The following is a 25228-nucleotide window of genomic DNA, read 5'->3' on the forward strand; positions in this document are numbered from 1 at the left end:
GTGGGTGTGCGGATGTGCGTGCAGGGAGGGAGGTGAGTGGCTGCGAGGGTGTGTGCCCGCCCCGTCCCCTTCCTTTATTGGCCACCCCCCTTTATTATCTTTTCAAAGAACGAGGTTTTTGTTTCATTTATCTTTTGTATTGTTTCTTTTTTGTTGTTTGTTTCAATTTCATTTAGTTCTGCTCTGATCTTTGTTATTTCTTTTCTTGTGCTGGGTTTCAGTTGTTTGTTTTTGTTTCTCTAGTTCCTTGAGGTTTGACCTTAGACTGTCTTCTTATTTCTCTTTCAGACTTTTGATGTAGGTGTTTAACGTTAAGAACTTTTCTCTTATCACCTCTTGCTGCATCCCAGAGGTTTTGATTGATTGTGTCACTGTTATGCAGTTCAAATAACTTTTAATTTCCATCTTAATTTCATTGTTGACCCAATGATCATTCAGCAGCAGATTAGTTTCCATGTATTTTCATGGTTTTGAGGGTTCCTTTTGGAGTTGATTTCCAATTTTATTCCACTGTGATCTGAGAGAGTACTTAATGTAATTTTGATTTTCTTAAATTTATTGAGAGTTGTTTTGTGGCCTATAATATGATCTGTCTTGGAGAATGTTCCATATGCTGATGATTAGAATGTATATTCTGCAGTTGTTGGGTAGAATGTTCTGTAAATATCTGTTAAGTTCCTTTGTTCTAGGGTATAGTTTAAGTCCATTGTTTATTTGTGGTCTTTCTGTCTTGACGACTTGTCCAGTACTGTCAGTGGATTATTGAAGTCCCCCACCAATATTGTGTTGCCATCCATCACATTTCTTAGGTCTAGTAGTAACTGTTTTATAAATTTGGAAGCTCCAGTGTTAAGTGCATATATATTTAGGATTCTGATATTTTCCTGTTGGACTAGTTTTTTTATCTTTTTGTTTGTTTGTTTTTTAGATAGTCTCTCTCTTTGTCATCCAGATTGGAATGCAGTGGTGTGATCTTGGTGTCATCGGTGGTGTGACCTGTGCCTTCTGGGTTCAAGCGATTCTTGTGTGTCAGCCTGCTGAGTAGCTGGAACTATAGTTGTGCACCAGCATGCCCGGCTAATTTTTGTATTTTTAGTAGAGATGCGGTTTCACCATGTTGGCCAAACTGATCTGGAACTCCTGGCAACAAGTAATCTGCCCACTTCGGCCTCCCAAAGTGTTGAGATTACAGGCATGAGCCACCATGCTTGGCCTAATCCTTTTATCATTGTATAATATCTCTCTTTGTGTTTTTAAACTGCTTTTGCTTTTGAAGTTTGTTTTGTCTGATATAAGAATAGCTCCTCCTGCTTGCTTTTGGTGTTCATTTGCATGGAGTATCTTTTTCCACCTTTTTACCTTAAGTTTATGTGAGTCCTTATGTGTTAGGTGAGTCTCTTGAAGACAACAGATACATGGTTGGTGAGTTCTTATCTATTCTGCCATTCTGTGTCTTTAAAGTGGAGCATTTAGGCCATACATTCAATGTTAGTATTGAGATGTGAGGTACTATTCTGTTCATCATTCTGGTTGTTGTCTGAATACCTTGTTTGTTTGTTTTTTCTCATTTGCTATTGTTTTATAGGTCTTTATAGGTCCTGTGAGATTTATCCTTTAAGGAGATTCTATTTTGGTGTATTTTGAGGTTTTGTTTCAATATTTAGAGCTTCTTCTTCTTCTTCTTTTTTTTTTTTTAAGCAGTTATTGTAGTGCTGGCTTGGTAGTGGCAGATTCTCTCAGCATTTGTTTGTCTGAAAAAGACTATCCTTCATTTACGAAGCTCAGTTTTGCTAGATAAAACATTCATGACTGATAATTGTCTTGTTTAAGGAGACTAAAGACAGGACCTCAGTCCCTTTGAGTTTGTAGGGTTTCTGCTGAGAAATCTGCTTTTAATCTGATAAATTTTCCTTTATAGGTTACCTGATACTTTTGCCTCACAGCTCTGAAGATTCTTTCCTTTGTCTTGACTTTAGATAACCTGATGACTGTGTGCCTGGGTGATGATCTTCCGTTCTGACTGGTGTGAGATGGCATCTCATTGTGATTTTGAGTTGCATTTCTCTAATGGTCAATGATAGTAAGCTTTTTTGCATATGCTTCTTGGCCACATGAATGTCTTTTTTTGAGAAGCATGTGTTCATGTCCTTTGCCCACTTTTTAATGGATTTTTTTTTGTTCTTGAATATTTGTTTAAGTTCCTTGTAGATGATATTAGACCTTTTTCAGATGGAGAGATTGCAGAATTTTTCTCCCATTCTGTAGGTTGTTGTTTCTTTCATTATGCAGAAGCTCCTAAATTAATAAGATCCCATTTGTCAATTTTTGCCTTTGTTGTGATTGCTTTTGGTGCCTTTGTCATGAAATCTTTGCCCATTCCTATGTCTAGAATGGTATCGCCTAGGTGATCTATTACAGTTTTGGGGTTTACATTTAAGTGTGAAATCTATCTTTTTTTTTTTTTTTTTTGAGACGGAGTCTTGCTTAGTCACTCAGGATGGAGTGCAGTGGTGCGATCTTGGCTCACTGCAACCTCTGCCTCCCGGGTTCAAGCGATTCTTCTGCCTTAGCCTCCCAAGTAGCAGGGACTACAGGTGTGCGCTACCATGCCTGGCTAATTTTTGCATTTTTAGTTTCACCATGTTGAAATGGGGTTTCATCATGTTGGCCACACTGGTCTGGAACTCCTGACCTCAGGTTATCCACCTGCCTCGGCCTCGAAAGTGCTAGGATTACAGGCGTGAGCCACTGCACCTGGCCAAGTGTTTAATCTATCTTGAGTTGATTTTTGTGTATGGTGTAAGGAAGGGTTCCGGTTTCAATCTTCTGCGTATGGTTAGCCAGTTATGCCAGCACCATTTATTCAATAGGGAGTTGTCTTCAGTGCTTGTTTTTGTCAGGTTTGTTGAAGATCGGATGGTTGTAAGTGTGTGGACTTGTTTCTGGGTGCTCTGTTGTTTTCCACTGGTCTCTGTGTCTGTTTTTGTTCTAGTACCATGTTGTTTTAGTTACTGTGGCCCTGTGGTGTAGTTTGAATTTGGGTAGCATGATGCCTCCAGCTTTGTTCTTTTTGCTTAGGATTGCCTTGGCTATTCGGGATTTTTTTTTTTGTTCCATGTGAATTTTAAAATAGATTTTTCTAGTTCTGTGAAGAATGTCATTGTAGTTTGATAGGAATGGCATTGAATCTGTAAATTGCTTTGGGCAGTATGACCATTTTAATGATATAGATTCTTCTTCTCTGTTAGCATGAAATGTTTTTCCATTTGTTTGTGTCCTCTCTGTTTTTTTTTTTTTTTTTTTTTTTTTAAGCAATGTTTTGTAGTTCTTTTTGTAATCATCTTTCACTTCTCTGGTTAGCTATATTTCTAGGTATTTCATTCTTTTTATGGCAGTGAATGAGATTCTGTTCCTGATTTGGCTCTCGAGTTGGCTATTGTTGGTGTATAGGAACTCTAGTGATTTTTGCATGTGGATTTTGTATTCTCAGAGTTTGCTGAAGTTGTTTTTCAGCTTAAGAAGCTTTGGGGCTGACACCGTGGAGTTATGTAGGTATAAGGCATGTCATCTGCAAAGAGGGATAGTTTGACTTCCTCTCTTCCTATTTGAATGCTGCTTCTTTCTTTCTCTTGCCTAATTGTTCTGGAAAGGACTTCCAATACTGTGTTGACTAGGAGTGGTGAGAGAGAGCACCTCTGTCTTGTGCTGGTTTTCCAGGGGACTACTTCCAGCTTTATAGATTCATTATGTCGTTGGCTGTGGGTTTGTCATAGATGTCTGTTATTATTTTACCAAGCTTATTGAGAGTTTTTATCATAAAGGGGTGTTGAATTTTACCAAAAGCCTTTTCTGCATCTGTTGAGATGATCGTGTGGTTTTTGTTTCTAGTTCTGTTTGTGTGATGAATCATGTTTATTGATTTGCATATGTTAGAGCAACCTTGCATTCCAGGGATAAAGCTTAGTTTGATCATGGTGGATAAGCTTTTTGATGTGTTGCTGGATTTGGTTTGCGAATATTTCTTTGAGGATTTTTGCATTGGTGTTCATCAAGGATATTGGCCTGTTCTGTGACAGGTTTTGATATCAGGATGATGCTGGCCTCAAAGAATGAGTCGAGGAGGAATCCCTCCTCCTTAGTTTTTTAGAATTGTTTCAGTAGGAATGGTAATAGCTCTTCTTTGTACATCTGTTAGAATTTGGCTGTGAATTTGTCTGCTCCTTGGCCTCTTTTGGTTGGTTGGAAGTTTATTAAAATTCAGTTTCAGAGCTCATTATTGGTCTGTTCAGATATTCAGTTTCTTCCTGGTTCAGTTTTGGGGAGGGTGTATGTGTCCAGGAATGTAAACATTTCTTCCAGATTTTCTGGTTTATGTGTATAGAGGTGTTCATAATAGTCTCTGATGATTATTTGAATTTTTGTGGGATGAGTGGTAATATCCCCTTTGCTGTTTCTAATTGTGTTTATTTGGATATTCACTCTTTTCTTCTTTATTAGTCTAGCTAGCCATCTATCTATTTTATTTATTTTATTTTATTTTTGAGGCAGAGTTTCGCTCTTGTTGCCTAGGCTGGAGTGCAGTGGCATGATTTCAGCTCACTGCAACCTCTACCTCCTGGCTTCAAGCGATTCTCCTGCCTCAGCCTCCCAAGTAGCTGGGATTACAGGCATGTGCCACCATACCCAGCTAATTTTTGTATTTTTTAGTAGAGACAGGATTTCGCCTTGTTGGTCAGGTTGGTCTCGAACTCCTGATCTCATGTGATCCACCTGTCTCGGCCTCCCAAAGTGCTGGTGTTACAGGCATGAGCCACCTTGCCTGGCCTGTTTTATTAATTTTCTTTTCAAAAATCCAACCCCTGCCTTCATTGATTTTTTGAATGGTTTTTCGTGTTTCCCTCTCCTTCTGTTCACCTCTGATTTTGGTTATTTCTTGTCTTCCACTAGCTTTGGGCTTGGTTTACTCTTGGCTCCCTAGTTCTTTTAGTTTTAATGTTAGATTGAGACAGATATTTATTTTTGGTGTGGGCATTTAGTGCTATATATTTTCCTTTTAACACTGCCTTAGCTGTGTCCCAGAGATTTTGGGTATATTGTATTTTTGTTCTCATTAGTTTCAAAGAACTTGTTGATTTTTGCCTTAATTTCATTATTTACCCAGAAGTCATTTGGGAGCAGTTTATTTAACTTATGTGTAATTATATGGTTTTGAGTGAATTTCTTAGTGTTGATTTTTAATTTGATTGTGCTGTGGTCTGAGAGAGTGGTTGTTATGATTTCACTTTTGCATTTGCTGAGGAGTGTTTTGTGTCCTGAGTATGTGGTCAGTTTTAGACTGTGTGTGATGTGGTAATGAAAATAATGTATATTTTGTTGCTTTTGGGTGGAGAGTTCTGTAAATGTCTATCAGATCCGTTTGATCCAATGCTGAGTTCAAGTACTAAATACCTTTGTTAATTTTCTGCCTCGATGATCTGTTGAATGCTGTTAGTGGCATGTTGAAGTTTCCCACTATTGTTTTGTGGGAGTCTGTCTTTCTTTGTAGGTCTCTAAGAACTTGCTTTATGAATCTGGGTGCTCCTGTGTTAGGTGCATATATATTTAGGATAGTTAAGTCTTCTTGTTGAATTGAATCCTTTACCATTATGTAATGCCCTTCTTTGTCTTTTTTTGATTTTCATTGGTTTAAAGTCGGTTTTGTCTGAAATTAGGATTGCAACCCCTGCTTTTTTTCTGTTTTCTCTTGCTTGGTAGATTTTTCTCCATCCCTTTATTTCGAGTCTGTGGGTGTTTTTACATGTGACACGGATCTCTCGAAGACAGCATTATTAATGGATCTTGGTTCTTTGTCTAGCTTGCTACTCTGCACCTTTTAATTGGGGCATTTATCCCGTTTACATTCAAGGTTATTATTGATATGCGTAGATTTGATCCTGTTATCATGATTAGCTAGTTATTATGGAGACATGTTAGTGTGGTTGCTTTATAGTGTTACTAGTCTGTGTACTTAAGTTTGTGTTTGTTGTGGCTGGTAATGGTCTTTCCTTTCCATATTTAGTGCTTCCTTCAGGAGCTCTGAAAAGGTGGGTCTGAGGGTAACGAATTTCCTTAATGTTTGATTGTCTGAAAAGGATCTTATTTCTTGTTGGCTTATGAAGCTCAGTTTGGCCAGCTATGAAATTCTGGGTTTGAATCTCTTTTTTTAAGAATATGGAATATTGGCCCCCAGTCTCTTCTGGCTTGGGTTTTTCCTGAGAGGTCCACTGTTAGTCTGATGGACTTGCCTTTGTAGATTACCTGATCTAGCTACCTTTAACATTTTTTTCTTTCATTTTGACTTTGCAGAATCTGATGATTGTATTTCCTGGAGATGATCTTGTGAAGTATGTTACTGGGGTTCTCTGCATTTCCTGCATTTAAATGTTGGCCTGTCTAGGTTGGAGGAAGCTCTCATTGTTGATATCCTGAAATATGTTTTTCAAGTTTCAAGTTTCTTACACACTCCCCGTCTCTTTCAGGGACACCAATGAGTTATGGATTTGGTGTCTTTTTTTTAAATTTATTTTTTATTTTTTGAGATGGAGTCTTGCCCTGTTGCCAGGCTGGAGTGCCATGTGGCATGATCTCGGCTCACTGCAACCTTTGCCTCCCGGGTTCAAGTGATTCTCCTGCCTCAGCCTCCTGAGTAGCTGGAACTACAGGTGCGTGCTGCCACCACACCCAGCTAATTTTTGTATTTTTAGTAGAGATGGGGTTTCACCATGTTGGCAAGGATGGCCCTGATCTCTTGACCTCGTGATCTGCCTGCCTTGGCCTTTGGATTTGGTCTCTTTACATAAGCCCATATTTCTTGGAGATTTTGTTCCTTTTCATTCTTTTTCTCTGTTGTTTTCTGACTGTTGTATTTAAGAAACCCAGTTCTCAAGCTCTGAGATTCTTTCCTCACCTTGGTCTGTTCTGCTGTTGATACTTGTGATTGCGTTATCAAATTCTTATAGTGTGTTTTTCAGCTCTGTCAGGTCAGTTACATTCTTTTCTATACTGGCTATTTTGACTTTCAGCTCCTGTATCAGTTTATTGTGATACTTAGCTTCCTTGGGTTGGGTTTCAACATATTCTGTTATCTCAGTGATCTTCCTCCCTAACCATGTTCTGAATTATATTTCTGTCATTTTAGCCATCTCAGCCCCGTTGGGAACCCTTTCTGGAGAGGTGGTGTGGTGGTGGTTTTTTTTTTTTTTTTTTTTTTTCAGATGGAGTTTTATTCTTCTTGCCTAGGCTGGGGTGCAATGGTGTGATCTTGGTTCACCACAACCTCTGCCTCACAGGTTCAAGCTATTCTCCTGCATCAGCCTCCCGAGTAGCTGGGATTATAGGCTTGCGTCACCATGCTCAGTTAATTTTGTATTTTTAGTGGAGACGGTATTTCTCCATGTTGGTCAGGCTGGTCTCGAACTCCCGACCTTAGGTGATTCACCTGCCTCGGCCTCCCAAAGTGTTGGGATTACAGGCGTGAGCCAGCATGTCCAGCTAGTGTGGTTGTTTATATGAAAGAAGGCACTCTGACTTTTTGAGTTGTCAGAATTATTGCACTGATTCTTTTTTATCTTTGTGGGCTGATGTTTCTTCAGTCTTTGAAGTTGCTGACCTTTAGAGTTTTTTTTTTTTTTTAACTTTTATCCTATTTGATGACCTTGAGGGTTTTGATTGTGTTATAAGGTGAATTCAGCTGACTGGCTTAGTTTGCAGATTTTAGGGGACTAATGCTCCACTCACAACTTCTGGGCTGTATGCTCTAACTCTGGGTGACTTGTGTTGGATCCTGACTTTGCTCTCTGACTCCTTGAAGTTAGGAATCCACTGTGCTGGTGGGGGTAGGGGCTGAGGTGCTCCTGGACCACAGGTCACTTACACTCCAATTGGAGTGCATTTTGTAGTGTGGTGACAGCAGGATCCATGTTTGTTTGCATGTGCTGCCAGCAGCAGCAGTGACAACATGGTGGAGTGCACACTGCTGCAGCAGCGTGCTGGTGAATGCTGAGGTTCTTGCCTTTGTGCAAGCATTCACCACAGTGGAGGAGGCAGTATGACTGGGGGAGGTTGGGGCTTCTGTTGGTGACTGTGCAAATGGGTGTGCTGGTGGTGATGTGAGAATGGAGGTGGGGCGCTGTCAGGTGCAGGCCTGTGTGTTATGGGGTAGTCACTCAGAAAGTGGGAGAGTCTGCTCTTCTCTAGGCCTAGTTTCACTCCTGTGGCAGTGTTGGTGCAAGGGTGGGGCATTGGAAGGGGTGGGTCTGCCTTGCTCTGTGCCCCGCAAGGCTCTGACTGCAGTGGTGGTTCAGCTGTGTCTGGTTGGTCATCTTGTCCTCTCTGTTGTCCCAGACAGCAGATGAGACCCAAGGTGCAGCGCCTTTCCAGCTAAATGTCAGTGCTTCAGAGGCTTCTCTGCTTCTGTGTTCTGGAAGAGCCAATTGTAGTATTTTTGAGGCGCCTCCATACTGTTCTCCATAGTGGTATACTAGTTTACATCTCCAGCACAGTGTATAACAGTTCTGTTTTCTCTGCATCCTTGCCAGTGTTTGTTATTTTTGTCTTTTTGATGATAGCCATTTTAACTGGGGGTGAGATGATACCTCATTGTTGGTTTTATTTGCAATTCTTTGATGATTAATGATGTTGAGCATTTTTTTCATGTATTTATTGGCCATTTATATGTCTTTTTTGAGAAATGTTTGTTCAGATTATTTGCCCATTTTCAATTTTAATTGTTTTAGCCTTTAATATCAACATTAATTGTATTTTCAAATCTAAAGACGAATTACAGATAGAAAGAGAAATTTATGAAAATTATGGGGCACAGCATTCACAGCATTAGACAAAGAATACAAAACATTGTAACACATATGTCACTCTTCTTGTAATGATGAACAAAGAAAGAATAGCTAATTTTGTATTCTGACCACAGTATAAATAAATGCAAAAATATACGGCAGTTAAGCAATAGCCGTTAGGTAGAAAGTATTGATCATAGGCGGAATGTATTGCATGAGAGGAGAGAAATATATCAAGGAATTTAGTTAACAATGCTGGAAAAACCATGCCAGTCAACCAGATCTTGAGGCAAGAGTCATACTTCACAGAGAAAAAGAGCAAAATGTAGAGAAAAACCAGGTCTCACTATGGAATGGTCTGTAGTCTTTTAACCACAGTGCCATAGAAGGAACTTGACCAAGCACTGCTCATGATCTGCAGAGTTATGTGCATAATACTCAGTTTTCCTGCTGGGGATACCCCAGTTCATGACAATGACAAGAGAATGAGAAAGGCCACCTGCAAATGAAATGAGATCATCCCACCTGCAATAGCAGATATGGTCTTATTAGTGCCATCTCAGGGGTTGTGCCACAGAAAGAACCGTGTCCTGGGGAAGGAGATCAGATATTAGGTCAAGCCTGCATTCTCACAGGAGCTCATTTGCCCATTTTGTAATTGGATTTTTTTAATTTTGCTTTTGAGATGTTTGAATTTCTTGCATATTCTGGTTATTAAGTCTCCTGTCAGATGAGTAGTTTCAGAATATTTTCTCCCATTCTGTAGGTTGTCTTTTCACTTTATTATTTCCTTTTCTCTGCAGAGCTTTTTCATTTTATGTAATCCAGTTTGTTTATTTTTGCTTGTGTTGCTTATGTCGCTTTGAGGTCTTATTCATAAAATCTTTGTGTAGACCAATGTCCTGAAGCATTTTTCCTGTTTACTTATAGTAGTTTTATAGTTTTGGGTTTTACATTTAGGTTTTTGATTTACTTCAGTTGACTTTTGTATAGGGTGAGAGGTGGAAGTCTAGTTTCATTGTTCTCCACATGAATATCCAGTTTTCTCAGCATAGTTTATTGAAAAAACGGTCCCTTTGCCAATGAGTGTTCTTGGTACTTTTATCAAAAACAAATTGGCTGTAGATATGTGCATTAATTTCTGGGTTCTCTATACTGTTTTACTGGTCTGTGTGTCTGTTTTTATGCCAGTATCATGCTGTTTTGGTTACTATTGCTTTGTAGTATGTTTTGAGGTGTAGTAGTATGATGCCTTTAGCTTTGCTCTTTTTGCCCAAGATAGCTTTGACTGTTTGGGATCTATTCTGGTTCCATGCCGATTTTAGGATTTTCCCCCTTATTTCTGTTAAGAATGTCATTGGTATTTTGTTAGGGATTGTGTTGAATCTGTAGATTGCTTAGGGTAGTATAGCCATTTCAACAATATTTATTCTGCTGATTCATAAACTTGGCCTTTCTTTCCATTTCTTTTTGTCCTCTTTGATTTCTTTTATCAGTGTTTTGTAGTTTGCCTTGTAGAGATCTTTCACTTCCTTGGTTAGATTTATTCTTAAGTATTTTTTTTTTGTAGCAATTGTAAATAGGATTGCCTTCTTCATTTTTTGGTTCTTTCATTGTTCCTGTATAGAAGTGCTACCGATTTTTGTTCATTGATTTTGTATAATGCAAGTTTACTGAATTAGTTTATCAGTTTTAAGAGATTTTTGGTAGAGTCTTTAGGTTTTTGTATATATAAGATCATGTCATCTGCAAACTGGGACAATTTGGCTTTCTGCTTCCCAGTTTTGATGCCTCTTACTTATTTTTCTTGCCTGATTGCTCTGGCTAGGACATCTAGTGCTATGTTGAATAATAGTGGACATCCTTGTCTTGTTCCAGTTCTTAGAGGAAAATCTTTCAGTTTTTCTCCCATTCCAGAAGATGCTAGCTGTGGGTTTGTTATATATGGCCTTTGTATATTGAGATGCTTTCCTTCTACACATAATTTATTAAGTGTTTTCATCATGAAGGGATGTTGAATTTCATTAAGAGCTTTCTCTGAGTCGACTGAGATGTTACGGTTTTTGTCCTTCATTCTATTGATGTGATGTATGATGTTTATTTCTTTGCATGTGTTGAATTATTCTTATATTCCTGGGATTAATCCCACTTGGTTATGGTTATCTTTTTGATATGCTGTTGGCCTTGGTTTGCTAGTATTTTGTCGAGGATTTTTGTGTCTGTGTTCATCAGGGATATTGGCATGTAATTTTCTTTTTTGGTTGTGTCTTTATGTGGTTTTGCTATCAAGGTAATGCTGGGCTTGTAGAATGAATTAGTGAGAATTCCCTGCTTCAACATTTTGAAATAGTTTGAGAAGACTTGGTATTAATTCTTCTTTAAAAGAATGATAGAATTCTTTGGTGAAGCCATTGTTTTTGGACTTTTCTTTGATGAAAGGCTTTTTATTACTGAATTGATCTCATTACTTGTTATTGGTCTGTTCAGATTTTGTTTCTTCTTAGTTTACTCTTGGTATGTTGTAGGTGTCCAGGAATTTTTCTGTTCTAGGTTTTTAAATTTATTGACTTATTTCATAGTAATCACCAATGAGCCTTTGTATTTCCATGGGTCGTGTTGTGCTGTCTCCTTTTTCACTTCTGATTTTATTTATTTGGATCGTTTCTCTTTTTTCTTAGTCTAGCTGATGATTTACCAATTTTATTTATTTTCAAAAAACCAACTTTTAGTTTTGTTGATCTTTTGTTTTTAGTCTCAATTTTGTTTTCTGTTCTGGTCATTATTTCTTTACTTCTGCTAACTTTTTGTTTTGGTTTGTTCGTGCTTTTCTAGTTCCTTGAGGTGCACCATTAGGTTATATGAAATCTTTCTAGTTTTTTTGATTTCAGCATTTATTTCCCTAAAGTGTCCTCTAAATACGGCTTTTGCTGTGTTCCCTAGGTTTTGGGATCTTAAGATTCTATTTTCATTTCAAGGAATTTTGAAATTCATTCTTAATTTCTTCTTCTAGCCATTGGTCATTCAGGAGCATGTTGTTTAGTTTCCATGCATTTATATAGTTTCAGATGTTTCTCTTCCTATTGATATCTAGTTTTATTCCATTTTGGTCTGAGAAGATACTTGATATGATTTTGATCTTGTTATAAATAAAGTTTTGGTGTCGTAAAAGAAATAGCACTCGAATATAAAATTTTCTTTTTTTTTCTTCTCAGTAAGGCAATTTACTTCTATAGAAGGGTGCACCCTCACAGATGGAGCAATGGTGAGCACACACCAGGACAAGGGAGGGGAAGGGGTTCTTATTCCTGACACCTGTGGCCCCTGCTGCTGTGTCATTCCCCCTGTTGACTAGGGTTAGGCCACACAGGCTAAACTAATTCTGATAGGCTAATTTAAAGAGAGTGACGTGGTGAGTGGTTTGGTGGGAAAAATGGTTATGGCAGAGCAGGTAATCGGAATGAGTCAGGGTGGAGCAGGTTATTGGAATGAGTCAGGGTGGAGCAGGTGATTGAAAAAAGTTGCTTTATGAGGAAGTTAAGTTTAAAAGTAGAAGGCAAAGAATTGAACATATGGACATACTGATTCTTTGAAGAGAAATTTAGAACTAATATCTAACAATCTTAATTTTTTTTTTGAGACTTGTTTTGTGTCCTAACATATGATTAATCCTGGAGAATGTTCGGTGTGCTGATGAGGAGAATGTGTATTCTATAGCTGTTGGGTGAAATGTTCTATAAATATCTGTTATGTCCATTTGGTCTGTGGTGCAGTTTAAATCTGATGTCCCATTGTTGGTTTTCTGTCAGGATGATCTGTCCATTGCTGAGAGTGGGTGTTGAAGTCCACAACTATTATTGTGTTTGGATCTATCTCTTCATTTGGGTCTAATAATATTTGTTTTATATGTCTGGGTGCTCTGATGTTGGGTGCATATATATTTATAATTGTTACATTCTCTTGCTAAATAGATTGCTTTATTACTATGTCACCTTGTCTCTTTTTACAGCTTTTAACTTCAGGTCTTTTTTTGTCCAATATAAGTACAAGTATTCTTGCTAACTTCTGGTTTTCTTTTGCATGGAATATCTTTTTTATTCCTTCAGTTACAGTCTATGGTGAGGTGAGTTACTCGTAGGCAGTATATAATAGGGTCTTTATTTTTTATCCATTCAGCCTATCTGTATCTTCTAAATGTATATTTAATCCACTTGTATTCCAGATTATTATTGATAGGGGAGGATTTACTCCTGTTATTTTACTGTTTTCTGATTGTTTTGTGTATCCTTTGTTTCTTACTTCCTCTCATTATTTTTACAGTTGAGTGGTGTTTCACAGTGATAAGGTTTTCTTTTTCTCTCGTTTGTGTATGAGTCCTACCAATGAGTTTTATTGTTTCGTATGTTTTATTGATGGTGGTTATCATCTTTTTACTTCCAGATGTAAGACTCTCTTGAGTATTTCTTGCAAGATCAGTTTAGTGGTGATGAATTTTCTTAGTTTTTCTTGTCTGTGAAAGATTTTATTTATTCTTCATTTTTTTTTTTTTTTTGAGACGGAGTCTCGCTCTGTCACCCAGGCTGGAGTGCAGTGGCCGGATCTCAGCTCACTGCAAGCTCCGCCTCCCGGGTTCACGCCATTCTCCTGCCTCAGCCTCCCGAGTAGCTGGGACTACAGGTGCCTGCCACCTCGCCCGGCTAAGTTTTTTTGTATTTTTAGTAGAGACGGGGTTTCACTGTGTTAGCCAGGATGGTCTCGATCTCCTGACCTCGTGATCCGCCCGTCTCGGCCTCCCAAAGTGCTGGGATTACAGGCTTGAGCCACCGCGCCCGGCCCATTCTTCATTTTTAATGTCTAGGTTTGCTGGGTGTAATATTCCTCATTGTCATTTTTAATTTTAATTTTTTCTTTCAGTACTTTGAATATATCATCCCACTCTCCCTTGGCCTGTAAGTTTTCTCCTGAGAAATTTACTGTTAGTCTAGTGGGGTCCCCTTTATATGTGACTTGACACTTTTCTCTTGCTGCTTTTAAAATTATTTCTTTGTCTTTGACTTTTGACAGTTAGATATATATGTCCCTCAGTGAGGACCTGTTTGGGTTGAATCTGTTGGAGTTCTTTGAGCTTCCTGATTCTGGATGTCCATATCTCTCCCAATACTCAGGGGAATTTTCTTCTATTTCATTAAACATGTTTTCCCCACCTTTTCCTTCTCTTCTCCTTCTGGAATATCTATAATACTTTATTCACATGATGGTGTTCCATAAATCCTGCAGGCTTTCTTCATTTTTATAATTTAGTTTTTGTCTGCCTATGTTATTTCAAAAGACCTGTCTTGAAGTTCAGAAATTCTTTCTTCTGCTTAGTCTAGTCTGTTCTAGAAGCTCTTGATTTTATTTTTTGTTTTAGTAATTGAATTCTTCAACTGTAAGATTTTTTGTTTGGTTTATCTTTTCTCAAATTTCTTATTCAAATCATGAGCTGATTTCCCCAATTTTGTGGAATCATCTGTCTTCTCTTGTATGGCACTGAGTTTCCTTAAGATTAACATTTAATTCTTTTTCTGGCATTTCACGTATTTTCTTATATCTGATAATTTATTTTTCTTCGTAAGTGACATGTTTTCTTGCTTTTTCTTGGTTGATATGTCCCTATATTGATTTGTATCCATCTAGCAGAAAAGTCGCCTCTTCCAATTTTATGGAGTAGGTTTCTTAGGGAAATTCTAATTTGAATGAGTCTTGGGGCATTGGTTTGGTGGGGTGTATTGACCTAGTTTCCATGTAGTTTTTTCAGCTGTAACCCATAGTAGTGGAATTTGCATGTTTCTGAGTGGCCTAGGCTGAGAGAGTTTGTGGTGATAATGGTACAGGTTTTCCAGGGATGGGCTTGCTGGGGCTGTTTCTCTGGGTGGGGCATGTGTATGTACACAGTAGATCAGCCAACTTGGGGTGCGGTCAGCTGGGGTTGGGGCCATGAGCCATTCCTCTGGTTTTGAACATAGGTATACAGTTGCTTGGCTGGTTGGTGGACATGCCTTCCCAGAATGTCTTGGGCTGTTTCTCTGGCCCAGGATGCAGGCAAGCAGCTGCTTAGCTGGCCGGGGGATATGTCTGCCAGGGTCTGCCTGCAGGGCCTTTTCTCAGGTGCTAGATGTGGACACAAGACTTTCTGACTGACCTGTGGGATTGTCTATCAGGCGCAGCCCACAGGGCTGTTTCTTTGGCTTAGGACACAAGGCTACTCATCTGATCTGGATTTTGCCCACCATGGACAGCCCGTGGAGCTATTTCTTTGGCCTTGTATGTGGGTGAGTGGCTGCTCAGCTTTCCTGGGTGCATGTCTGCTGGAGGTGGTTCACTGGGTTTCTCTGGCTCATGATGTGGATGTGCACCTGCTTGACTGGCCTGGGTCTGTGTCTGCCATTGGCAACCTGTAGGGCTGTTTCTGAGGCCTGGTATGTGCAAGGCTGCTTGCCTCGCTTGGGGGAATACGTCAGGGGCTGGGGGGCAGACTTAGGGCTGTTTCTCAAGCCTGTGACGTGGCTGCAGCTGCTCAGCTGGCCTGGGGGTGCTTCTGCAGAGGATGGCCCATAGGGCTGTTTCATAGGCCTGAGATGCAGACACAGGATTGCTTAGTTGGCCTGGGAGCATGCCTGCTAGAGGTGGCCCACAGGCCTGTTTCTTGAGGCTGGGATGTGGGTACACAACTGCTCAGCAGGCCTGGGGGTATGTCTGCCAGGGGTGGCTTATGAGGCTGTTTCTCAGGTCTGGGATGCAGGTGTAAAGCTGCTCAGCCAGCTCAGGGGTGTGCTTACTGGGTGTGGCTTGCAGGGCTATTTTTCAGATCCAAGACTTGAACTCTTTGCTGCTTGGCTGCCTGGGGGCACGCCTGTGAGGGTGGCCTGTGGGACTTCTCTCAAGCCCTTATTGGGAGCATAGGACCTTTGGGTAGGCCAGGGGCATGTCTGTGGTGGGTGGGAGTGCTGCAGGCTTGTAGCCAGGCCACTGGCCCCAGGGAATATTGGCTCCTTGTAGGCTCAGGGACCTCTTCTGCTTGGGGGAGGGTGGGCAAGGACGTGGCTGGCTCTCAAGGTCATGTTCACCCTGGGTGGGAATGGCAGACTTTCTTCTGGCTGGAAGTGTAGCAGCAGGCATTGGTTTCCCTGCCGTGCAGGACCAGTGTCACAGGCAATCCTGAGCCCAAGCTTTGTGCATCTGGGGTTGTGGCATTTAGCCATCTGTGGGTGCTTGGTATAATGAAGATGGAGCCCCAGTGTTGGAGAGGTACAGTGCCTACTGTACCCCAGAGGAGGGAGCATTCCAGAGGTGGCTCTAGTCTCAAGATGGTGTCTTGCTACAACAGCTTGGCTCACAAGGGGTGGGTTAGCACACGTTGTGTTCCCAATCTGGAGCAGTGTAGTTGCATGAATTTCTGGCAGCTTTCCAAACTGGGCTCAGGGCGTGTAAGGACTGTAGGCCTTTGCAGTGGTGGTAGGGGATGGTGAGGATCTTCTGCTTACTTTTCCCTTACAATGGGAAGTCCCTCCTGTCTTTGGGCTGGTTTGGCGAGACGGTGCTGCAGAGGTCAGATGCCTTTACACTGCCTTCTTGTCACCACAGATGCATCTCCACTCCCCTGTGGCATTCCGCTTTTCTTTCTTCAACACTTCAGTCAAATCTTAGCTATTTATCTTTTTACCTTTGTTCGTTCTTGTGGAGGAGATAAGCACCAGGTGTTTCTAGTCGGCCATCTTGCTCTGCCAAGCTCTTTTTTTTTTTTTGAGACAGGATCTTAGTTCTGTCACCCAGGCCGGAGAGCAGTGGTACGATTATAGCTAACTGCAACTTTGAACTCCTGGGCTCAATCTTTTAACAACCAGCTATCCCAGGAACTAACAGAGTGAGAACTCACTCACCTTCCCCCTCCTGAAGGGCATTAGTCTCTTCATGAGAGATCCGCCCTCATGACCCAGACACCTCCCATTATGACCCACCTCCGACATCGGGGATCAAATTTCAACATGATGTCTGGGAGTACAAACATTCAAACTACAGCACCTGCGATCACCACAGCTGTTGAACATAGTATTATAAGTACTAGCTAGTACATACAGTAAGGTAAGAAACATACAGAATGGAAAGGAAAAGTTGAAATAATCATATATATTTGATATGATTTTATGTGAAAAAGTGCAATAGAATCTGTAGAAAATACTGAGAATAACTAAGGGAATTCGATGGCTACAATGTCAGTATTGTATTGATTGATTGATAGATGCAAAGTCTTGCTCTGTTGCCGAGGCTGGAGTGGAGTGACACAGTCACAGCTTACTGTAGCCTTGGCCTTCCCATGTTCAAGCAGTCCTTTCACCCCAGCCTCCTGAGTAGCTGGGACTACAGGTGTGCACCACCATGCCTAGCTAATTTTTAATTATTTTTATAGAGTCAGGATTTCGCCATGTTGCCCAGGCTGGTCTCAAGCAGTCCTCCCACCTCAACCTCCCAAAGTGCTGGGATTACAGGCATGAGCCACTGCACTTAGTCAAAACGTCAGTATTTTAAAAGCACATTGTTTTTCTCTATGTTTGCAAAGAAGAATTACAAAATGAATAAAACAATGCTATTTATAGTAGTATCAAAAGTATCAAATGCTAAGGAATGAAATAAAAAATATAAGACATTCATGTTGAAAACTACAAAAATATTGAAAAAATTAAAATCTAAACAAATGGAAAGATTTACTATGTTTACAAATTGAAAGACTATCATAAAGATGCCAGTTCTCCCCAAGTTAATCTAATGATTTAATGCAATCCTGATAAAAATCCAGCAGGCCTTTTTTGGGTGTGGAAATTGAACAGCTAATTATGACATTCATGTGAAAATGCAAAAGGTTACAAAGAACATGATAATCTTGAAGATTATCTCAACTAGAGGACTTATGCTGCCAGATATCAAGATTTATTATAAATTAAGACTGTGATTTGGGGTGAAAGACAGACTACTGAAACAGAATAGAGGAGCCAGAAATAGACCCTGGAGCCACACCTGTGGGCTAACTCTGGCTCACTGATATCTTTCCAAAAGTTGCTCTGCCAATCAGCAGGTTGTTACTAGAAACTAGCTCCAACCCAAGTGCCCTGGGAAGTTGTGCCATCACCAGCAGGCTGCATGTTCTTGTGGAAGCCATTCTCTTTCCCACAGATTCTGGATCTTAGCCTTGAAGGGAAAGGGGTTCTTTTAAGTTCTCAGTTTCTTGCTTGTCCACTCCGTGGACATATATCATCCACTAGTGCAGTGGAGAAATGATGCCCTTTACAATAAGTGATGCTATGCCAATTGAAATGGAAAATGATTACCTATCCAATAAATGATACTGGACCAATACTGAAAGCAATGAATATTGATTCCTGCCTCGCAGAATATACTCCAAACTCAATTCCAAGTAGATGGTAGATCTGAATGTGAAATGTAAAAATAATTCACCTTGAAGAAAGCATAGGAAACTGTTCTTCTTGACATTGGTGTATACAAGATTTTTTATAAAGATACAAAAAGCACTAACCATAAAGGAAAAGATGGGTAAGTTATACTTTATTAGAATGAAAATTTTCTTGTTCAGAAGATCATTAAGTAGAGGGAAAAGGAAGTCACAATGAGTTATTTTACAAAAGGCTTGTATTCAGAGCATATAAAGAATGGCTAGAAGTCAAAAATTAAAAGATAATCTGATAGAAGAGCAGGCAAAAGGCTTGAGTAGACTCCTGAAAAAACACATATCCTGGTGGCTCAAAAACATATGGAGGGTGCTTAATCTCAGTCATCAGGGAAATGCATATTAAAACTATAGTGAGCTCAAGATGGCCACTTTATCGACTAAGAATTAAACCACTATACCAAGTGCTAGTGAGAATGTTGATTGGTTGTTACTCCCAGACATTACTGATGGTGGGGAAAATGTTATTAGCACTTTGGAAAACTCCTTGGCACTATATACTAAAGCTGAATATATACATACCTTATAATTTAACAATTCTACTCATAAATATGAACCCAACAGCAAAATACCTATGAAATATTAGTATCAGCTTTGTTCATAATAGCCTCAAACTGGAAAAAGTGAAAATGTTCATCAGCAGCAGAATGGGCAAATATGTGGTATATTCATACAACTGAATGTGATATAGAAAGGAAAATGAGTTAGTTATTTCTACATACAATACGATGACCCATCACAGACATATTATTGAAAAAAGAAGCCAGATATGAGAATTAGTGTTATTATGATTTTGTATACAAAAAGGACAGAATCAGGCAAAACTGAATCAGGTGATATTTTTCAGATTAGTGGTTATTGACTGGGAGCAGTAACTTGTGCCTGTAATCTCAGCACTTTGGGAGGTTGAGGCAGGAGAATCACTTGAGGCCAGGAATTTGAGAACAACCTGGGTAACATAGCGAGATCTTGTCTCTACAAAAAATTTAAAAATTAGCATGGTGGTGTGTGCCTGTAGTCTTAGCTACTCAGGTGGGTAAGGTGGGAGGATTGCTTGAGCCCAGGAGTTCCAGGCTGCAGTGAGCTATGACTGTGCCATTACACTTTAGCATGGGTGACAGAGTGAGAACCTGTCTCAAAAAAACCTTTTTAAGGGTGTGTGCATTGTGTTGATGACTGGAGGAGGTACTGGTGGCTTTTAGGATACTGCTACTGTTTTATTTATCTAAGTGGTGGGCAGACAGGTATGTATACTCTTTAAAAATTTATTTAGCTAGTGGGGTGCAGTGGCTCATGCCTGTAATCCTAGCACTTTGGGAGGCCGAGGTGGGTGGATCACTTGAGGTTAGGAGTTTGAGATCAGCCTGGCCAACATGGTGAAACTCTGTCTCTACTAAAAACACAAAAATTAGTTGGGTGTTGTGGTGGCCACCTGTAATCCTAGCTAGTTGGGAGGCTGGGGCAGGAGAATCACTTAAAACCTGGGTTGCAGTGAGCCGGTATTGCACCACTGCACTCCAGACTGGGCAACAGAGCAAGACTCTGTCTCAAAAAACTGTTTTTTTATTTAGCTGTACACTAATGATTTTCACACTTACGGATGTTACATATTAATAAAACGTTTATTTTAAAAAGTAAAACAACTTTGTAAAAAAGTTGATAAAAGTATAAAACTAAACAATATGGAAAAATCTGAAAAATATATTAAACAAAAGAACACAAATAAAAGTTTACATTCTGTATTGATTCCATTTATATGAAGTTCAAGAATAAGCAACACTACAAATCTATGGTGATAGAAACCAGAACAGTAGTTGCTTCTTGGAAAGGGTTGACTGGAAAGAAGTATGAGGAAACTTTCAGGGTGATTAAAAAGTTCTGTATCTGGATGAAATGTGGGTTATTACATTTGTCAAAGCTCATTGTACTGTATGTTCATGATCTGTATTTTTTACTATATGTAAATTATGCATCAATGAACTGGATTAAAGGTTTAAAAATAAAAAATCAAGTCACAGATAAAAACATTTTTGCAGTGATACAACAAAAATAAGCAATCAGAATATAAAAGATGTCTTATAAACCAATAAGAATAAATAATAGGTGAGTACCAGATATGGTGGCTCATGCTTGTAATCATCAGTGGAGGCTGAGGTGGGAGGATCATTTGAGGCCAGGAGTTCAAGACCAGCCTAATCAACGAGTGAAAGACCCTGTCTCTACGAAAAAAGAGAAGAGAGAAAAGAAAAAATTAGGTGGGTGTGGTGGTGCATGCCTGTAGTTCTGGCTACTCAGGAGGCAGCCTGTGTGACAGAATGAGATCCTGTTAGGAAGGAAAGAAGGAAGGGAAGGAGGGAGCGAGAGAAGAAAAGAAAAGAAAGAAAGAAAAAGAGTTATTCACAGAATAGCAAGTTTAAATCAGAATGATGAATGGTTTTATACATATCAGTTTGAGAAAACTGAAATGTCTTACATATTCAGATATTGGCACAGATATGTTACCATTGGAATGCTTATATGCTGGTTGTATCTTGTGAAGTTAAATGTGCATGTCCTATGACCTAGCCATTTAATTCTTAAGTACATACCTTAGATAAATGTTTTTCAAGCTATCTTTATCAAATCATTAGGGGATTATTATGGTTATATTTAGTGGCTCACTTTTCTGTATGAATAAAAAAGAATAGAATAATATCTAAATATATTGCTATAACAATTATCCTATCAAGAGAGAGAAATCACTAATTTGAATAGAGAATATTTAATATAAATAATTGTTAACTAGTAAAAAGTGGTTAACTGCTAAAAGGGCTAAAGGAAGACTCAAAGGAATAGCAAATGCAGAAATCAGCTACTGCCTGTAGGGCTGAGAGGGAGTGGAGAAGCAAGAAACTAAGAACTTAACCCGTATCTTTCTAGCCTAAGATTCAGAATTTATGGGAAAGAGCATGGATTCCATAGGAATGTGTAGCCTGCTGGTGGCGGTGAAACTTGCCAGAGGGCATGCGTTGGAGCTGGTCTATAGGAGCAACCTGGATGGTAGATAAACTTGTGGAAAGGCATGAATGAGCCAGAGCAGATTCATAGGTGTGCCTCTCCAGGTGGTAGAGAAACTTGCCAGAGAATAAGGGCCATAGCTAGTGTGTGCAGGTGGCTAAGATAAGCACTGCTGGGCCTCCAGTGTTACAAGTCCCCTGGGTAGAGTGCTTACAGTAAAACAGTAGCACACCAAATCCCTTCAGCACGCTCTCTTAAAGCCCAACTCCCCGTGAGCTGGCAAAAGAAAAATGTTTATAGGGTTGTATTAGTCTCTTTTCAAGAGAAGGATTTTGTGTGTGTGTGCTCTGGAATATTTGTTTCTATGGAAAACCCAGACTAATACATCTATATATAAATAAAAGATATTACGGAGGCTGAGAAGTCCCAAGATGGGCAGTCAGCAGACTATAGACCCAGGAGAGCTTACGGTGTAAGTTCTAGTCCAAGCCCAAAGGGCAGAAGACCAGTGTTCCAGCTCAGAGAGAATGGCAGGCGGAGCAAATTCTCTCTTACTCTGCCTTTTTGTTCTATTCAGGCTTTCAGAAGATCAGATGTGGGCCACCCACATTGGGGAGGGCCATCTGCTTTATTCAGTCTATTGATTCCAGTGTTAATCTCATCCAGAAACACCCGAACAGGCACATCCAGAATAGTGTTTAATCAAATATCTGGGCATCCTGTGGCCCCAGTCAAGTTGACACATAATAGTAACCATCACAGGCTCCAACTCCGGTATTACTAACCAGGGCAAAGAAGGGTGAGTTTAGTGCTGAGGGGCAATAAATTGGTAACCGGCACAATTGCATGTAGCATCATTAAGTTTTTTCTCTTCATGAGATTTGCTTCAATTTTATGTGAATGGGGTTATGATCTAAAACATATTTCTAAGTCTGGGCCATGGTAAGAAAAAAATACACAAAAGCGGATCTGGAGAAACTTCTACACATGTACACATGAAGACATCCACAGAATTGTTTGTAGTAGCAAAAGATTGGTAATGTCTTAAATGTCTACCAACAAGACAAAGTTGGAGAAATACAGATGCTCCTTGACTTACAGTGGAGTTATGTCCTGGTAAACCCATCGTAAATTGAAAATATCATTAAGTAAAAAGTGCATTTAACTGATAAAGATCAAACCTGTAATCCTAGCACTTTGGCACACTGAGGCGAGAGAGGATCACTTGAGGCCAGGAGTTTGCAACCAGCCTGGGCAACATAGTGAGACCCTGTTTCTACAAAAAATAAACAAGAATTAGGTGTAGTGGAGCATGTCTGTAGTCCCAGCTACTCAAGAGGCTGAGACGGGAGGATTGCTTGAACTCAGAAGTTTGAGGCTGCAGTGAGCTGTGATCGTCACTGCCTCCAAGCCTGGGTGACAGAGTGAGACCTTGTCTTAAAAAGAAAGAACACACACACACACACATACACACACACACACAAAAAAAAAAAGAAAATGCATTTAATACCTCAATAAATATATTTTAAAGTTGAAAAATCATTTAAGTTGAACCACCTTAAGTTCCGATGCTTCTTGACTTATGATGGGGTTATGTGTTGATAAACCCATCATGAAGTTGAAAAATTTTAAGTAAAACCACCTTAAGTCAGGGACCATCTCTGAATCATGGGATATATTTTACAATGAAATAGTATTCAAAATGAAATGAATGAACTGTAGCTCACATATTAATATAAACAGACCTCATAAACATAACATCAATCAAAAACTAAGTGTGCAGAATACTCACTATATGAAGCTATTTCTATGAAGTGTAAAAGCATGCAAAAGAATACTGTGTGTATGCATGAAGGCTATACTATGTAATGAAAGTAGAAATAAACAATGCATAAGAATAATAAATACCAAGTGCAGTGTATCTGGGTAGGGGGTACAAAATGTATGGGCACTGTTTCTTTTCTTAGTTGTGGAGTGAGTACATGGCCTTATTATAATACTGATATTTCATACCTTTTCTTTCCCAAATACTTCATGATAGATTTTAAAATAAAACTTTCTGTTTTGGAATAATTTTAGACTTTTAGAAGAGTTGCAAGATAGTATATAGTTCCTGAATATCCTTGTTCATTCAGCTTGCCTTAAATGTTTCCATAACCATGATATAGATAGTACATAGTTCCTGAATATCCTTGTTTGTTCAACTTCCCTTAAATGTTATATTTTTCCATTACCATGATAAAATTATTAAAAGGAAGAATTAATATTTGTAAGTTATTATTATTGGGACAGGGGGTAGCCCTGTCACCCAGGCTGGAGTTCAGTGGAGCAATCTCAGCTCACTTCATCCTTTGCCTCCCAGGCTCAAGCCATCCTTCCATCTCAAGACTCCTGAGTAGCTGGGACTACAGGCACATGCCACCATGCCAGACTAATTTTTTTTTTTTTGGTAGAGACTGGGTTTCATCATGTTGTCCAGGTTTGTACTGAGCTCCTGGTGTCAAATGATCTCCCTGCTTTGGCCTCCTAAAGCGTTGAGATTTACAGGCATAAGCCACCACACCTGGCCTGGTGGAATATTAGGAACTTAACCATAGACTTTGTTTGAATTTGCTCACTGCTGTTTCTTTTCTGTTCTATAATCCAGTCCAGGATGATAGATTTTTGAAGAGGCGTTAAAACTGGATATAAAATGCCTTTTCTCTTTCAGTTTTATTTATCTTAAAGAATTATATTTCAAAAGTCAATTTTTTTTTTAGTTTCTTGTTTCTCCTGGAATATACTTTCATATTTTAAAATAACTTGCTTATATTTCTATTTCTTACTTTTTTCATTTTTATTTTATTTTATTGCAGGTGTGTACCACCATGCCCAGTTAATTTTTGTATTTTTAGTGGAGACGGAGTTTCACCACTTTGGCCAGGATGGTCTCGATCTCTTGACCTTGTGATCTGCCGGCCTTGGCCTCACAAAGTGCTGGGATTACAGGTGTGAGCCACTGTGCCCGGCCTCATTTTATTTTTATATATTCACTCTGCAGTATAAATCAGGACTTCTGCTCTATTATTATTTCCTATTCCAAACATACTTCTCCTTTCATTCTTCCAATATATTTACCTTTTTTGGTTAATTTAGTATTTGGCTTATGATTAATTCATAACTTAGCTATATAGCATCTTATGATTATATCTTGTATTACTTTTTGTTTTCTTTGGAATTAATATTTAACTTATTTTTTCATTTATCTAGTTTTTCATGTACCTATCAATTTCTCCCCAAATTCTTTGCTGGAAATGAAACTGTTAGACCATTCAGATGTTTTGGATTTTGGTTTTTGTACCTCACTTCATAATCATGAAATTGACCTTTGTCTCTTTTCATGTTGGACCCTCTCTATTTCCTAGGTCCTATTCTAAACTTTTTCTTGGTCAATTTTCTGATTTTTGTCCTCTGGGAAATCCCCTGGGAGTTTCCTAAGAAAAAAATGTCACGGAAGGCATTTTTTTTTTTTTTTGAGTGTTTGAATACCTGAAAGATCTTTATTTTGCTCTCATGCTTTATTGATAATTTCAGTGGGTGTGGACTCCTAGGTTGGGAATTATTTATCCTACATTTCAAGGCATTGCTTCATTTGTGTTGCGTTTTTGTTTTTTTTTTTTTTGAGACGGAGTCTTGCTCTGTTGCCCAGGCTGGAGTGCAGTGGCCGGATCTCAGCTCACTGCAAGCTCTGCCTCCCGGGTTTACGCCATTCTTCTGCCTCAGCCTCCCGAGTAGCTGGGACTACAGGTGCCCGCCACCTTGCCTGGCTAGTTTTTTTTGTATTTTTTAGTAGAGACGGGGTTTCACCGTGTTAAGCCAGGATAGTCTCGATCTCCTGACCTCGTGATCCGCCCGTCTGGGCCTC

At 39.4% G+C, this 25228-nt stretch overlaps 1 protein-coding gene across 2 annotated transcripts in view; it reads left to right on the plus strand.

Annotated features, from left to right (window-relative positions):
- DOCK3 (dedicator of cytokinesis 3) overlaps positions 1-25228 on the plus strand; it is a 698449-nt gene that overhangs the window by 83091 nt on the left and 590130 nt on the right. The gene's annotated exons all lie outside the window — the stretch shown is intronic.

The sequence above is a fragment of the Macaca mulatta genome, chromosome 2 (assembly GCF_049350105.2).
Source record: "Macaca mulatta isolate MMU2019108-1 chromosome 2, T2T-MMU8v2.0, whole genome shotgun sequence".
Classification (NCBI taxonomy): Eukaryota; Metazoa; Chordata; class Mammalia; order Primates; family Cercopithecidae; genus Macaca; species Macaca mulatta.